This window comes from Callorhinus ursinus, unplaced genomic scaffold (genome assembly GCF_003265705.2).
Source record: "Callorhinus ursinus isolate GAN/ISIS: 27379988/994484 unplaced genomic scaffold, GSC_fseal_2.0 scaffold2, whole genome shotgun sequence".
Classification (NCBI taxonomy): domain Eukaryota; kingdom Metazoa; phylum Chordata; class Mammalia; order Carnivora; family Otariidae; genus Callorhinus; species Callorhinus ursinus.
Window position 1 is genome coordinate 89,212,594 of NW_027397064.1, and position 15,382 is coordinate 89,227,975.

Consider the following 15,382-nt stretch of genomic DNA (forward strand, 5'->3'; position numbering starts at 1 on the left):
TAATCTTATTTTCTGCTGTTTGGTTTAGGTTGATTTCTCTTCTTGTCAGTTGCTAAAATTGGGAGGATTAAGTTTTTAACATTATTTAAAGATGAGTTCCCTCTAAGGACTGCTTTAGTTTTGTCCTGTAAGGTTGATATGTCTTGTCTTCATTTTCATTATTGCCAAAGTAGTTTTCCAACATCTTTGTGTTCATATACCCACTGGTTATTTAGGAGTGTGTTTTAAATTTCCACATATTTTTGAATTCCCCAAAGTACTTTTGTTGTTTCTAAACTTGTTATGCACACTTTACCACAAAAAAAGCCAAAGGAAAAGAAAAATACTACGTTAACTGTAAAAAGACAATAGCAATCAAATAGTAACATGATAGACTTAAACCCAATCATAGCAATAATTGCATTAACTAGAAATGGGCAAAACACTTTATTTTTTTTTAAGATTTTATTTATTTATTTGAGAGAGAGAATGAGATAGAGAGCATGAGAGAGGAGAGGGCCAGAGGGAGAAGCAGACTCCCCGCTGAGCAGGGAGCCCGGTGTGGGACTCGATCCCGGGACTCCAGGATCATGACCTGAGCCGAAGGCAGTCGCTTAACCAACTGAGGCACCCAGGTGCCCCTGGGCAAAACACTTTAAAAGACAGAGATCCTCACACTATAAAAACAAGATATGACTTTATTATGTCTATAAAGGAGGCAGATAAATATAAAGACACTCATATTAGGTCACTTTAAATATATTTTTATACTTTATTTTTAATGTTTTTATATTATGCAAATATCAAACTTGAGACAGCTAGTATGACTGTATTAATATCGAACTAGAGTTGAAGACAAGGAATAAACCATAGAAAAAGAGAAGGCCTTGTCATAATTACAAAAAGGAAAGAAAACCTGTCTAAAATATGCATGTACTTAATAAAGTAATTTGAAAATACATTAAGCAAAAACAGACTAAAAGGAAAATAGGCCATCCCATAAAACTTTTTGGATATTTTTTATAATTGATTTCTTTTGAAAGCCAATAAATGATTAAGTACACAGAAGATATGAGTAATACTTGGGTTGTCCTAAGGTTAGGTTTCCTGAGAAAGACTCAGAAACTGATATTTGCACACAGAAATTTAATGAAGAATGCTTTTGTAAACAACTTTAAAGTGGCAGAAGAAAAATTGAACAGAACTGAACTGCTACAGAATAAAATTAAAGAAATTTTAAGTGTGGTCTTGGTATAAGGATAAATATTAGATTCCAAAAATGACCAATATATATATACAGTCAATAGATGACAAGATGCCAAGATAATAAGGAAAGGACTCTTTACAACAAATGTCATTTGACAAATTGATTATTCATGCAGGGGAAAAAAAAGAACATATATAAAAATAAATACATATGACATATGTTCATATGACAAAGGACTTTTGTCCAGCATATATGAACAACTAATATGAATCAATTATAAACTGATCCATTTTAAAGTGAGAAGTCTAAAACACTTTGCAAAATAAGATACAAGAATAGCTAATAAGCACATGATAGGATTTTCAACCTCATTAGTCATCAAGAAAATGCGCAATGAAATCCTGACACACCATTTTGCACACACTATAAAAGGCAAAATTAGATTTACAATGTCAAACATTGAAGAGGGTATGAAACAACTGAATCTCTCAAACACTGACTTGCGTGTAACATTGTCCTATTACTTGGGAAAACAAGTTATTAATTTCTAAAATACCAACATAAAGACCCATAGATTTCACTCCTGTTTGCCAAAGAGAAATGAAAATGTCCTCAAAAAATTGTAAAAGAATGTTTATTTCAGCCATATTCATTAGAGCCTCAAACTGGAAAATATTCAGCTATACATCACCTGGTAAATGGAAAAAGACCTTTTGGGAAAATTTACACAGTCATTCTCAGCAATAATAACAAGGAATGAATCACTGATATGTTCAACAATACAGATGAATTTCAAAAAACTGATATTGAACAGAAGCTAAGCACAAAAGAATATATACTGTACAATTTGAGCGAGGGAGAGCGAGGGAGAGTGGCAGACTGAGCAGAGAGCCCTACAGGGACTTCATCCCAGGACCCTGAGATCATGATCTGAGCTGAAGGCAGACACTTACCCAACTGAACCACCCGGGCACCCCTACTGTGCAAATTCTAAAATGAAGGTATAGGAAATACAAAAGTAAGTTATGGTGATAGGGTAACAAATCATACCAGTGGCTGTTTCTGTGTCAGGAGTGGGAGCAACAGAGGAGGTCATTGTTTGGAAAAAGCAGAAGGGAACTTTCTGGGGTAATGAAATATTCTGTATCTTGATTGCAGTGGCGGTTACATTGGTAGATTAATTTCTTCAAACTTACTGAAATATACACTTAAAATCTGTGTATTTTATTATTTATAAATGAAGTAAAGTACCTCATTGTAAGCCAAAATTTAATACATTTCCCCTTGAAAAACAAAACTACTTAAAAGTGAACCCTCATAAATCAGAAATTAAAACTAAGACACCAGTGATTGAAGAAGTCATGGTTTAAAAAGCATTGAATCTATTTAAATATAGGATAAATGATTGTAGAAATTATGGTATAGAATATAAATTTAAAAAATTTGATCATGAAATATTAACATACATGATGGGGTCAGGAGTAGGGAGAGGAATCTTAGGCACATTAATTTCATCAGCTTTATCATGTAAATTGTTCTAATTATAAACTTTTACTCCAGATTTCAACTGCATGCTTGTACATGTAAAGCCTCTCTTGGTCAAAATTTTTGACATAACCTCTATACGTATATAAAAGCACTGTAAATGTGTAAGGCGATGAGAGGGTCCAAGGATACATTTACACTGAAATATCATATTTAATCATGTATTAGGCTCAACCATTAAAGGTGTGCCTTAGAGTTGATAAAGATCTCTCATGGACACAAAACCTGAATACTTAAATTAAGTAGTAAAGCTGGGGAAAAAAAAAAAAAAAAGTCCCCAGAAAGCATTGTGATTGCTTCATAAAGGGTTACACTTCTTACAAGTTTTTCCTATAACGTATAAAAGGATGAAGAAAGAAATGCTAACACATGGCTGAACATAACGGATATTGAATGAATCATTGCTTAAGAAGGGAGAAAAGGAATGAGAATAGAGAGAATTTTATGATTCCTAGTAGCAGATACCAACAAAGGCATGGAATAGACCATCTTAAGAGCAAATGAAAAAGCAGGAAAGCTAATAGCTTTCTATTTCCAGAAGTTGTAATCTTTGTACAGAATTTGTGGTGCTTTAGAATTAAAGTGCTCTTTGCTAATTGTATCTTTCTGTGGTCGTTACCTTTTCCATTGCCCCTCTGTCAGACATCTCAGACTAAATTCTGCCTCAGTATCAACCCCCTAAATCTCAGTGACTTCAGAAATTTGGTAAGTTGAGCCAAAACCTATCTGTCACGGATTAAGCAACTCATTGTCTTCATTCGGAAACACAGGATGAAGGAACAATTCCTATTTGGGACATTTCCAATGTAAAGGCAGAGGAGAAGGAGAACAATTTAAGAAGGATATGACACTATATGTCCAGTATACCTTAAACAAGAACTCCCTCAAGTGTCTGACTGATGTATCAAGATATATAAAGGTCTGAGTATTGGCCTTCATTATGCTATGAAAATATTATCTTTAGCTGACATGAACTGTTAAACTACCGAAAGTTATGGATAACTATTGAAACCTAATTCTAAAGAGAATTTCTCAAGTCTAAAACATGAATTAGGAAAAAAATTCTCTTTAGAAGGAAAGAGAAAATTAGCCTTGTCAGCTTAGTAAGATTACCATTGACATCTGCTGGATAGAAAATCAAGCAAACAATTTAGTCTCCTTGTGAGAACTATTGTTCTGAGTGGGCATGTGTTAAACTGAAACATTTCCAGAACTGGCTATTAATTTCCTTTTGGCCATCCAATTATACTTGGAAGTCATTCTTTTATGGCATTATTTGAATGGCTATGAAACTATTTCACAGTAATTTCTTGAAACATGTGACTGATCCCTCTGTCCATAAATATTAAGCATCCCCATGTGCTGGTTGTTGTGATATGCATGGGAAATAATATCCAACAGCTTCTAATATTAAGGTTATTCATTGTACCACAAACAATATTAGCTGCTTATGTATAATGTTACACATTATCAAGAATGCTGAAGGCTTGGATATTTTACTCTTCTTGCACACTAACAGGTTAGCCTGCCACAGTTTCATTGGTGCAGGTAGACTACATGAGAACTCTGGTTCAGAAAATGACTTTACCACTCATACTGGTAGCTAGAGTAGTTGCATTTATGTTTGCACTGTGTTTCCAAGTCCCAATTTCTACATGGCTATGTGCAGAAAAACAGCACTTGCCCCTGCGATGGGTTGTGTTAGAGGAGAAGAACTTTGTGATTAGGATCCTAATATTTCAAAATATGCCTGTCCTTTGATCCAGAGGGAAATGTTATATTTGAGAATAAGCATGTTTGCTCTTAGCTTTGGGTGGAAACCCTATCTCTGTTTTCCAAGGCTGTTCTCCATATAAACATCCTTACAAAGATAGCTCAGAATAGAGAGTAGTAACTGCCCTTTTTATGAGACCTGCCAAAACGTGAAAGAGCCCTGGAGACTCCTCTTCCAACAATATCTGCTCCTCATTTATATTGGGTCTCAGCTAATGAATTTCTTCAGGTGTACACCATTCTGTTGCCTACCCTTATTAATCTGAACAATATAGGCTGGAACTAAGTTCATGAATTTGTTTCATATATTAAAGACTGCCATCAACAGGGCTCAAAGTAGCAGGAAGAGGCCAGTCTGCAGTAACAATCATTCCCCCAGCTGGACTTAGCTAGCCGAATAAATTCCATAAACTACCAGGGTCTACCATAGAATCCCAGGTAATTTTCTTCTTAAATTTCTGAATTAACCTTTTTGGTCTAAAACCTTTAATCCAGGTACAATTAAGTGTAACCTTGATTACACAGACTTAATCTTAACCCACAAGGTGGAATGTTTAGTGCAGTTTAGTCATGTATCAAAACTTTGGCCATTGAGTTATTGGTTATCTGAATGCATCCCAGAGCTAAGATAATATTAGTGATCATGTCAGCTAAGTTAGGGGTAAATTTTTTTCCTCTTTTTTAATTTAAATTCAATTAGCCAACATATAGTACATTATTAGTTTCAGAGGTAGAATTTAGTGATTCATCAGTTGCATATAACACCCAGTGCTCTTCACATCACATGCCCTCCTTAATGCCCATCACACAATTACCCCATCCCCTTACGCACCTCCCCTCTAGAAACCCTCAGTTGGTTTCTTATAAAGAGTCTCTCATAGTTTTTCTCTCTGACTTCCCATTCCGTTTTCCTCCCTTCCCCTATGATCCTCTGCACTGTTCGTTATATTCCACTTATGAGTGAAACCATATGATAATTGTCTTTCTCTGACTTATTTCGCTCAGCATAATACCCTTCAGTTCCATTCATGTCAATGTAAATGGTAAGTACTCATTCTTTCAGATGGTTGAGTAATATTCCATTATGTGTGTGTGTATATATAATGGAATATCTACCATCAGAAAGGATGAATACTTACCGTGTGTGTATGTATATGTGTGTATATATATATGTGTATATATTTTCTTATACATGTGTATAAGATATATATATATATCTTATATACGTGTGTATGCATCTTCTTTATCCATTCATCTGTCGATAGACATCTCCACTCTTTTCCACAGTTCGGCTATTGTGGACATTGCTGCTATGAACTTTGGGGTGCATGTGGCCCTTCGGGTCATTACATTTGTATCTTTGGGGTAAATATCCAGTAGTACAATTGCTGAGTCATGGGGTAGCTCTATTTTTAACTTCTTGAGGAACTTCCCTACAGTTTTCCAGAGTGACTATACCAGTTGCCCTCCCACCCACAGTGTAAGAAGGTTCCATTCCCCTTTTCCAAATCCTCGCCAACATTTATTTCCTGACTTGCGAATTTTAGCCATTTTGACTGGTGTGAGATCGTATCTCATTGTGGTTTTAGTTTGTATTTCCCTGATGCTGAGTGATGTGGAGCATTTTTTTTCATGTGTCTGTTGGCCATTTGTATGTCTTCTTTGGAGAAATGTCTGTCCATGTCTTCTGCCCATTTTTTGACTAATTATTTGTTTTTTGGGTGTTGAGTTTGATAAGTTCTTTATAGACCTTGGATACCAGCCCCTTATTTGATATGACATTTGCAAATATCTTCTCCTAATCTATAGGTTGCCTTTTAGTTTTGTCGATTATTTCCTTTGCTGTGCAGAAGCCTTTTATCTTGATGAAGTCCTAATAGTTCATGTTCGCTTCTGTTTCTCTTGCATTTGGAGACATGTTTAGCAAGATTTTGCTGCTGCTCAGGTCGAAGAGGTTGCTGCCTGTGTTCTCCTCTAGGATTTTGAAGGATTCCTGTCTCACATTTAGGTCTTTTTGAGTCTATTTTTGTTATGGTATAAGGAGAAATGATTGGTATCATTCTTCTACACGTTTCTGTCCAATTTCCCCAGTAGCATTTGTTGAAGAGACTTTCGTCTTTCCATTGGATATTCTTTCCTGCTTTGTTGAAGATCAGTTGACCATAGAGTTGAGGGTCCACTTCTGTGCTCTCTATTCTGTTCCATTGATCTATGTGTCTGTTTTTGTGCCATTTCCATACTGTCTTGATGATTATAACTTTGTAAGAGAGGTTGAAGTCCAACTTTAGTGTTCTTTTTCAATATTCCTCTGGCTATTCAGGGTCTTGTCTGGTTCCATACAAATTTTAGGATTATTTGTTCCAGTTCTGTGAAAAATGTCAATGGTATTTTGATAGGGATTGCATTGAATGCGTAGATTGCTCTGGGTAGCATAGACATTTTAACAATGTTTATTCTTCCAATCCTTGAGCATGAGATGTTTTTTCATTTCTTTGTGTCTTCCTGAATTTCTTTCATAAGTGTTCTGGAGTTTTTAGAGTATAGTTCCTTTACCTCTTTGGTAAGGTTTGTTCCTAGGTATCTTATGGTTTGGGGTGCAATTGTAAATGGGATTGACTCCTTAATTTCTCCTTTTTCAGTCTCATTGTCAGTGTATAGAAATGCAACTGATTTCTGTGCATTTTTTGGTATCCTGCCATGTTACTGAATTGCTGTATGAGTTCTAGCAATTTTAGGGTGGAGTTTTTGGGTTTTCCACATAAAGTAATCATGTCTTCTGTGAAGAGTGAGAGTTTGACTTCTTCTTTGCCAATTTGAATGCCTTTTATTTTTGTTGTCTGATTCCTGAGGTTAGGACTTCCAGTACTGTGTTGAACAGTGGTGAGAGTGGGGCATCCCTGCCATATTCCTGACCTTAGGGGGAAAAGCTCTGTTTTTCCTCATTGAGAATAATATTCACTGTGGGCTTTTCATAGATGGCTTTTATGATACTGAGGTATGTTCCTTCTGTCCCTACACTGTGAAGAATTTTAAATAGGAAAGGATGCTGTGTTTTGTCAAATGTTTTTTTCTGTGTCAAATGAGAGGATCATAAGGTTCTTGTCCTTTCTTTTATTAATATGATGTATCACAATGATTTGTGGTGTTGAACCACACTTGCAACCAGGAATAAATCACACTTGGTGGTGGTGAATAATCCTTTTAATGTACTGTTGGATCCTATTGGCTAGTATCTTGGTGAGAATTTTGGCATCCATATTCATCAGGGACCCTGGTCTGTAATTCTTTTTGGTGGGGTTTTTGGTTTTAGGATCAAGGTAATCCTGGACTCCTAGAATGAGTTTGGAGGTTTTCCTTCCCTTATTTTTTGAAACAGCCTCAGAAGAATAGGTATTAATTCTTTAAATATTTGGTAGAACTCCCCTGGGAAGCCATCTGGCCCTGAACTCTTGTTTCTTGGGGAGATTTGTCATTACTGCTTCAATTTCCTTTCTGGTTATGGGTCTCTTCAGGTTTTCTATTTCTTTCAATTTTGATAGTTGATAAGTTTCCAGGAATGCATCCATTTCTTCCAGATTGCCTAATTTGTTGACATATAGGTGCTAATAATGTATTCTTAAAATTCTTTGTATTTCCTTGGTGTTGGTTGTGATCTCTCCTCTTTCATTAATGATTTTATGTATTTGGATCCTTTCTCTTTTCCTTTGGAAAAGCCTGGCTAGGGGTTTATTGATCTTATTCTTTCAAAGAACAAGCTCCTAGACTTGTTTATCTGTTCAACTCTTCTTTTGGATTCTATTTCATTGATTTATACTCTAAACTTTATTATTTCTCTTCTCCTGCTTGGTTTAGGCTTTATTTTCTGTTCTTTTTCCAGCTCCTTTAGGCGTAAGGTTAGCTTGTATATTTGACACTTTTCTGATTTTTTTTTTTTTTTTTTGAGGAAGTCTTGCATTGCGATGTAATTCCCTCTTAGGACCACCTATACTGTATCCCAAAGGATGCCAAATCAGCTGTGTTTTCACTTTCACTTGTTTCTATGATTATTTATACTTCTTTATTTTTTCTCTTTAAGTTTTTTTATTGTTATGTTAATCACCATACATTACATCATTAGTTTTTGATGTAGGGTTCCATGATTCATTGTTTGTGCATAAGAAACGGTGCTCCACACAGAACGTGCCCTCTTTAATACCCATCACCAGGCTACCCTATCCCCACACCCCCATCCCCTCTAGAACCCTCAGTTTGTTTTTCAGAGTCCATTGTCTATCATGGTTTGTCTCCCCCTCCAATTTACTCCCCTTCATTCTTCCCCTCCTGCTATCTTCTTTTTTTTCTCTTAAAATATAATACATTATTTGTTTCAGCGGTACAGATCTGTGATTCAACACTTTTGCACAATTCACAGCACACACCATAGCACATACCCTCCCCAATGTCTATCACCCAGCCACCCCATCCCTCCCACCCCCCCCACCACTTCAGCAACCCTCAGTTTGTTTCCTGAGATTAAGAATTCCTCATATCAGTGAGGTCATATGATACATGTCTTTCTCTGATTGACTTATTTCACTCAGCATAACACCCTCCAGTTCCATCCACGTCGTTGCAAATGGCAAGATCTCATTCCTTTTGATGACTGTGTAATATTCCATTGTGTATATATACCACTTCTTCTTTATCCATTCATCTGTCGATGGACATCTTGGCTCTTTCCATAGTTTGGCTATTGTGGACATTGCTGCTATAAACATTGGGGTGCATGTACCCCTTTGGATCCCTTCATTTGTATATTTGGGGTAAATACCCAGTAGTGCAATTGCTGGATCATATGGTAGCTCTATTTTCAACTTTTTGAGGAACATCCATAGTGTTTTCCAGAATGGTTGCACCAGCTTGCATTCCCACCAAAGTGTAGGAGGGTTCCCCTTTCTCTGCATCCCCATCAACATCTGTCATTTCCTGACTGGTTAATTTTACCATTCTGACTGGCGTGAGGTTGTATCTCATTGAGGTTTTGATTTGGATTTCCCTGATGCCGAGCAATGTTGAGCACTTTTTCATGTGTCTGTTGGCCATTTGGAAGTCTTCTTTGGAAAACTGTCTGTTCACGTGTTCTGACCATTTCTTGATTGGATTATTTGTTCTTTGGCTGTTGAATTTGATAAGTTCTTAATAGATTTTGGATAGTAGCCCTTTATCTGATATGTCATTTGCAAATATTTTCTCCCATTCTGTCGGTTGTCTTTTGGTTTTGTTGACTGTTTCTTTTGCTCTGCAAAGGTTTTTATCTTGATGAAATCCCAATAGTTAATTTTTGCCCTTGCTTCCCTTGCCTTTGACAATGTTTCTAGGAAAGTGTTGCTGTGGCTGAGGTTGAAGAGGTTGCAGCCTGTGATTTCCTCAAGGGTTTTGATGGATTCCTGTCTCACATTTAGGTCTTTCAACCATTTGGAGTCTATTTTTGTGTGTGGTATTAAGGAAATGGTACAGTTTCATTCTTCTGCATGTGGCTGTCCAATTTTCCCAACACCATTTGTTGAAGAGACTGTCTTTTGTCCATTGGACATTCTTTCCTGCTTTGTCAAAGATTAGTTGACCACAGAGTTGAGGGTCCATTTCTGGGCTCTCTATTCTGTTCCATTGATCTCTGTGTCTGTTTTTGTGCCAGTACCATACTGTCTTGATAATGACAGTTTTGTAATGGAGCTGGAAGTCCGGAATTCTGATGCCACCAGCTTTGCTTTGCTTTTTCAACATTCCTTTGGCTATTCGGGGTCTCTTCTGGTTCCATACACATTTTAGGATTATTTGTTCCATTTCTTTGAAAAAAGTGGATGGTATTTTGATGGGGATTGCATCGAATGTGTAGATTGCTGTAGATAGCATTGACATCTTCACAATGTTTGTTCTTCCAATCCATGAGCATGGAAACTTTTTCCATTTCTTTGTGTCTTCCTCAATTTCTTTCATGAGTATTTTATAGTTTTCTGAGTACAGATTCTTTGCCTCTTTGATTAGATTTATTCCTAGGTATCTTATGGTTTTGGGTGCAATTGTAAATGGGATCGACTCCTTAATTTCTCTCTCTTCTGTCTTGTTGGTGTATAGGAATGCCACTGATTTCTGTGCATTGATTTTATATCCTGCCACTTTACTGAATTCCTGTATGAGTTCTAGCAGTTTTGGGGTGGAGTCTTTTGGGTTTTCCACATAAAGTATCATATCATCTGCAAAGAGTGAGAGTTTGACTTCCTCCTTGCCAATTTGGATGCCTTTGATTTCTTTTTGTTGTCTGATTGCTGTGGCTAGGACTTCGGATACTATGTTGAATAGCAGTGGTGATAGTGGACATCCCTGCCACATTCCTGACCTTAGGGGGAAAGCTCTCAGCTTTTCCCCATTGAGAATGATAGTCACTGTAGGTTTTTTTTTTTTAAGATTTTATTTATTCATGAGAGAGACAGAGAGGCAGAGGGAGAAGCAGGCTCCCAAGAAGCAGGGAGCCCGATGCGGGACCCGATCCCAGGACCCCGGGATCAGGACCTGATCCGAAGGCAGACGCTTAACCGTCTGAGCCGCCCAGGCACCCTCGCTGTAGGTTTTTCATAGATGGTTTTTATGTACCCTCAATCCCTATATTCTGAAGAGTTTTGATCACGAAAGGATGCTGTACTTTGTCAAATGCTTTTTCTGCATCTATTGAGAGGATCATATGACTCTTGTTCTTTCTTTTGTTAATGTATTGTATCACATTGATTGATTTGTGGATGTTGAACCAACCTTGCAGCCCAGGGATAAATCCCACTTGGTCATGGTGAATAATCCTTTTAATGTACTGTTAGAGCCTATTGGCTAGTATTTTGTTGAGAATTTTTGCATCCATGTTCATCAAGGATATTGGTCTGTAATTCTCCTTTTTGATGGGGTCTTTGTCTGGTTTGGGGATCAAGGTAATGGTGGCATCATAAAATGAGTTTGGAAGTTTTCCTTCCATTTCTATTTTTTTGGAACAGTTTCAGGAGAATAGGTATTAGGTATTAATTCTTCTTTAAATGTTTGGTAGAATTCCCTTGGGAAGCCATCTAGCCCTGGGCTTTTTGTTGGGAGATTTTTGATGACTGCTTCCATTTCCTTAGTGGTTATAGGTCTGTTCAGGTTTTCTATTATTTCCTGGTTCAGTTTTGGTAGTTGATACTTCTCTAGGAATGCATCCATTTCTTTCAGGTTATCTAATTTGATGGCTTAGTGTTGCTCAAAATATGTTCTTATAATTGTTTGTATTTCTTTGGTGTTGGTTGTGATCTCTCTTCTTTCATTCATGATTTTGTTGATTTGGGTCATTTTTCTTTTTGATACATCTGGCCAGGGGTTTATCAATCTTGTTAATTCTTTCAAAGAACCAGCTCCTAGTTTCGTTGATCTGTTCTACTGTTCTTTTGGTTTCTATTTCATTGATTTCTGCTCTGATCTTTATGATTTCTCCTACTGGGTTTAGCCTTTATTTGCTGTTTTTTCTCTAGCTCCTTTAGGTGTAGGGTTAGGTTGTGTATTTGAGACCTTTCTTGTTTCTTGAGAAAGTCCTCTCAGGACTGCCTTTGCTGCATCCTGAAGATATTGAACAGTTGTGTTTTCATTTTCATTGGTTTCCATGAATTTTTTTAATTCTTTAATTTCCTGGTTGACCCATTTGTTCTTTAGTAGCATGCTCTTTAGCCTCCATGTATTTGAGTTCTTTCTGACTTTCCTCTTGTGATTGAGTTCTAGATTCTCAAAGCATTGTGGTCTGAAAATATACAGGGAATAATCCCAATCCTTTAGTACCGGTTGAGACCTGATTTATGACCTAGGATGTGATCTATTCTGGAGAATGTTCCATGGACACTAGAGAAGAATGTGTATTACGTTGCTTTGGGATGGAATGTTCTGAATATGTCTGTGAAGTCCATTTGGTCCAGTGTGTCATTTAAAGTCTTTATTTCCCCATTGATCTTTTGCTTAGATGATCTGTCCATTTCAGTCAGAGGGGTGTTAAAGTCCCCCACTATTATTGTATTGTTGTCAATGTGTTTCTTTGCTTTTGTTATTAATTGCCTTACATAATTGGCTGCTCCCATGTTAGGGGCGTAGATATTTACAATTGTTAGATCTTCTTGGTGGATAGACCCTTTAAGTAAGATATAGTGTCCTTCCTCATCTCTTATTACAGTCTTTGTTTTAAAATGTAGTTTGTCTGATATAAGGATTGTCACCCCAGCTTTCTTTTGGTGTCCATTAGCATGGCAAATGGTTTTGCACCCCCTCACTTTCAATCTGGGTGTGTCTTTGGGTCTAAAATGAGTCTCTTGCAGACAGCATATTGTTGGGTCTTGTTTTTAATCCAATCTGATAGCCTGTGTCTTTTGTTTGGGGCATTGAGCCCATTTACATTCAGGGCAACTATTGAAGGATATGAATTTAGTGCCATTGTATTGCCTATAAGGTGACTGTTACTGTATATATTTCTGTGTTCCTTTCTGGTCTATGCTGCTTTTAGGCTCTCTCTTTGCTTAGAGGACCCCTTTCAATATTTCGTGGAGGGCTGGTTTCGTGTTTGCAAATTCCGTTAGTTTTTGTTTGTCCTGGAAGCTTTTTATCTCTCCTTGTATTTTCAATGACAGCCTAGCTGGATATAGTATTCTTGGCTGCATATTTTTCTCATTTAGTGCTCTGAAGATATCTTGCCAGTCCTTTCTGGCCTGCCAGGTCTTTGTGGATAGGTCTGTTGCCAATCTAATGTTTCTACCTTTATAGGTTACATATCTCTTCTCCCGAGCTGCTTTCAAGATTTTCTCTTTGTCTCTGAGACTCATAATTTTTACTATTAGATGTCGGGGTGTTGACCTATTTTTATTGATTTTGAGAGGGGTTCTCTGTGCCTCCTGGATTTTGATGCCTGTTTCCTTCCCCACATTAGGGAAGTTCTCTGCTATAATTTGCTCCAATATACCTTCAGCTCCTCTCTCTCTTCTTCTGGGATCCCAATTATTCTAATGTTGTTTTGTCTTATGGTATCACTTATCTCTCGAATTCTGCCCTCGTGATCCAGTAGTTGTTTATCACTTTTTCTCAGCTTCTTTATTTTCCATCATTTGGTCCTCTATATTGCTGATTCTCTCTTCTGCCTCATTTATCCTAGCAGTTAGTGCCCCCATTTTTATTGCACCTCATTAATAGCCTTTTTGATTTCTACTTGGTTAGATTTTAGTTTTTATTTTATTATTTATTCTATTATTAAATCCAGGAAGGGTTTCTCTAATAACTTCCATGCTTTTTCAACCCCAGCTAGTATCTTTAAAATCATGATTCTGAACTCTAGGTCCGACATCGTACTAATGTCCATATTGAGCAGGTCCCTCACAGACGTTACTACCTCTTGTTCTTTTTGTTGAGGTGATTTTCTTCGTCTTGTCATTTTGTCCAGAGGAGAATCGATGAATGAGAGAACAAAATGCTAACAGGTTAACAACGTCCCCAGAAAATATACTCTAAACTAATCAGAAAAGACCTGAAACCAGGGGAATAGAAAGGGAAAGAAAGAAAAAAGAGAAAAAAGAAAAAGATAAAGATAAACAAAACAGAACAAACAAAAAAACAATCTGATCAAATATGATCAGGGTAGTGCATAGATCAGTGCCACACACTAGATTTTGGGTGTATTTTGATCTGTTGGAAATGCCTCCTAAAATTTTAAAAAAGACTTATATATGTACAAAATAAGGGTTGATACAATGAAGGGATGGAATTTGACTGTAAAGATGAAAATTATAGAAGATTTTATAAAAGGATTTGGTAAGATAAGTTTGAAAAAAGAAAGAAGATTTAAAAAAAAAGAATGTGATCCGGCAGGAGACTAGAACAAAGCCATACACTAGTGATTTAGGGTATATTTTGATCTATTAGAAGAAACTATCTCAAAATTTTAAAGAGAGAACAACTTATATATATGTGTGTGTCAAAAATAAGGGTAACTACTATGAAAGGATGGAATATGACTCTAAAAATGAAAAATAAAAATGTTTTTTAAGAAAGGTATTGATAAGATGTTGGTTGAAAAAGGGAAAAAGAAAAATTCAAAAAAAAAAGTTAAAAAAAATTAACTTTGAAAGACTAATGAATCATGGTAAAAAAGCCATGAATTCTATGTGCAGTATTCCACTAGTGCTGACATTCTCCCGTTCTCGTTGATCGGTAAACTTGGTCTTGGCTGGCTGTTCGTGCTGATCTTCTGGGGGAGGGGCCTGTTGCCATGGTTCCCAAATGTCTTTGCCGGAGGCCGAATTGCCCTGCCCTTTTCGGTCTGGGCTAAGTAATCTGCTCGGGTTTGCTCTCGGGGCTTTTGTTCCCTGCAAGATCTCAGTACAGCTTTGGAGGACGAGAGTGAAAATAGTGGCCTCCCAATCTCCGCCCAGAGGAGCTGAGAACTCGGGGCCCCACTCCTCAGTGCGCCCCCAGAGAGAAGCAGTCAGTCACTCCTGTCCCCCCAGTCTCCTGCCGCACTCCGTGCTCACCCGGCTGTGACTGAGTGTTTCTATCTCTGGCACCCGACCCCATGTGGAGTCTCCAAACCCAGCAGATCCCTGCGGTGCGCTCCCACGCCACTCCTCCTGGGGGAGGAAGGGGAGTCTCCCCAGCTCTGCCACTTGTTGGGTCCCTGCTGGAGGAGCAGTGGCCCGACTGGGCCGCGGATCACAGTTTATGGCAACCCTGAGCTGAGAGCCCGCACCTCGGCTCCGTCTCTGCAGCCGGCTTCCTTGCTCCTATACCTGGGAGCTCTGCTGCACTCAGGCACCCCTGGTCTTTCTGTGACCCCGAGGGTCCTGAGACCACACTGTC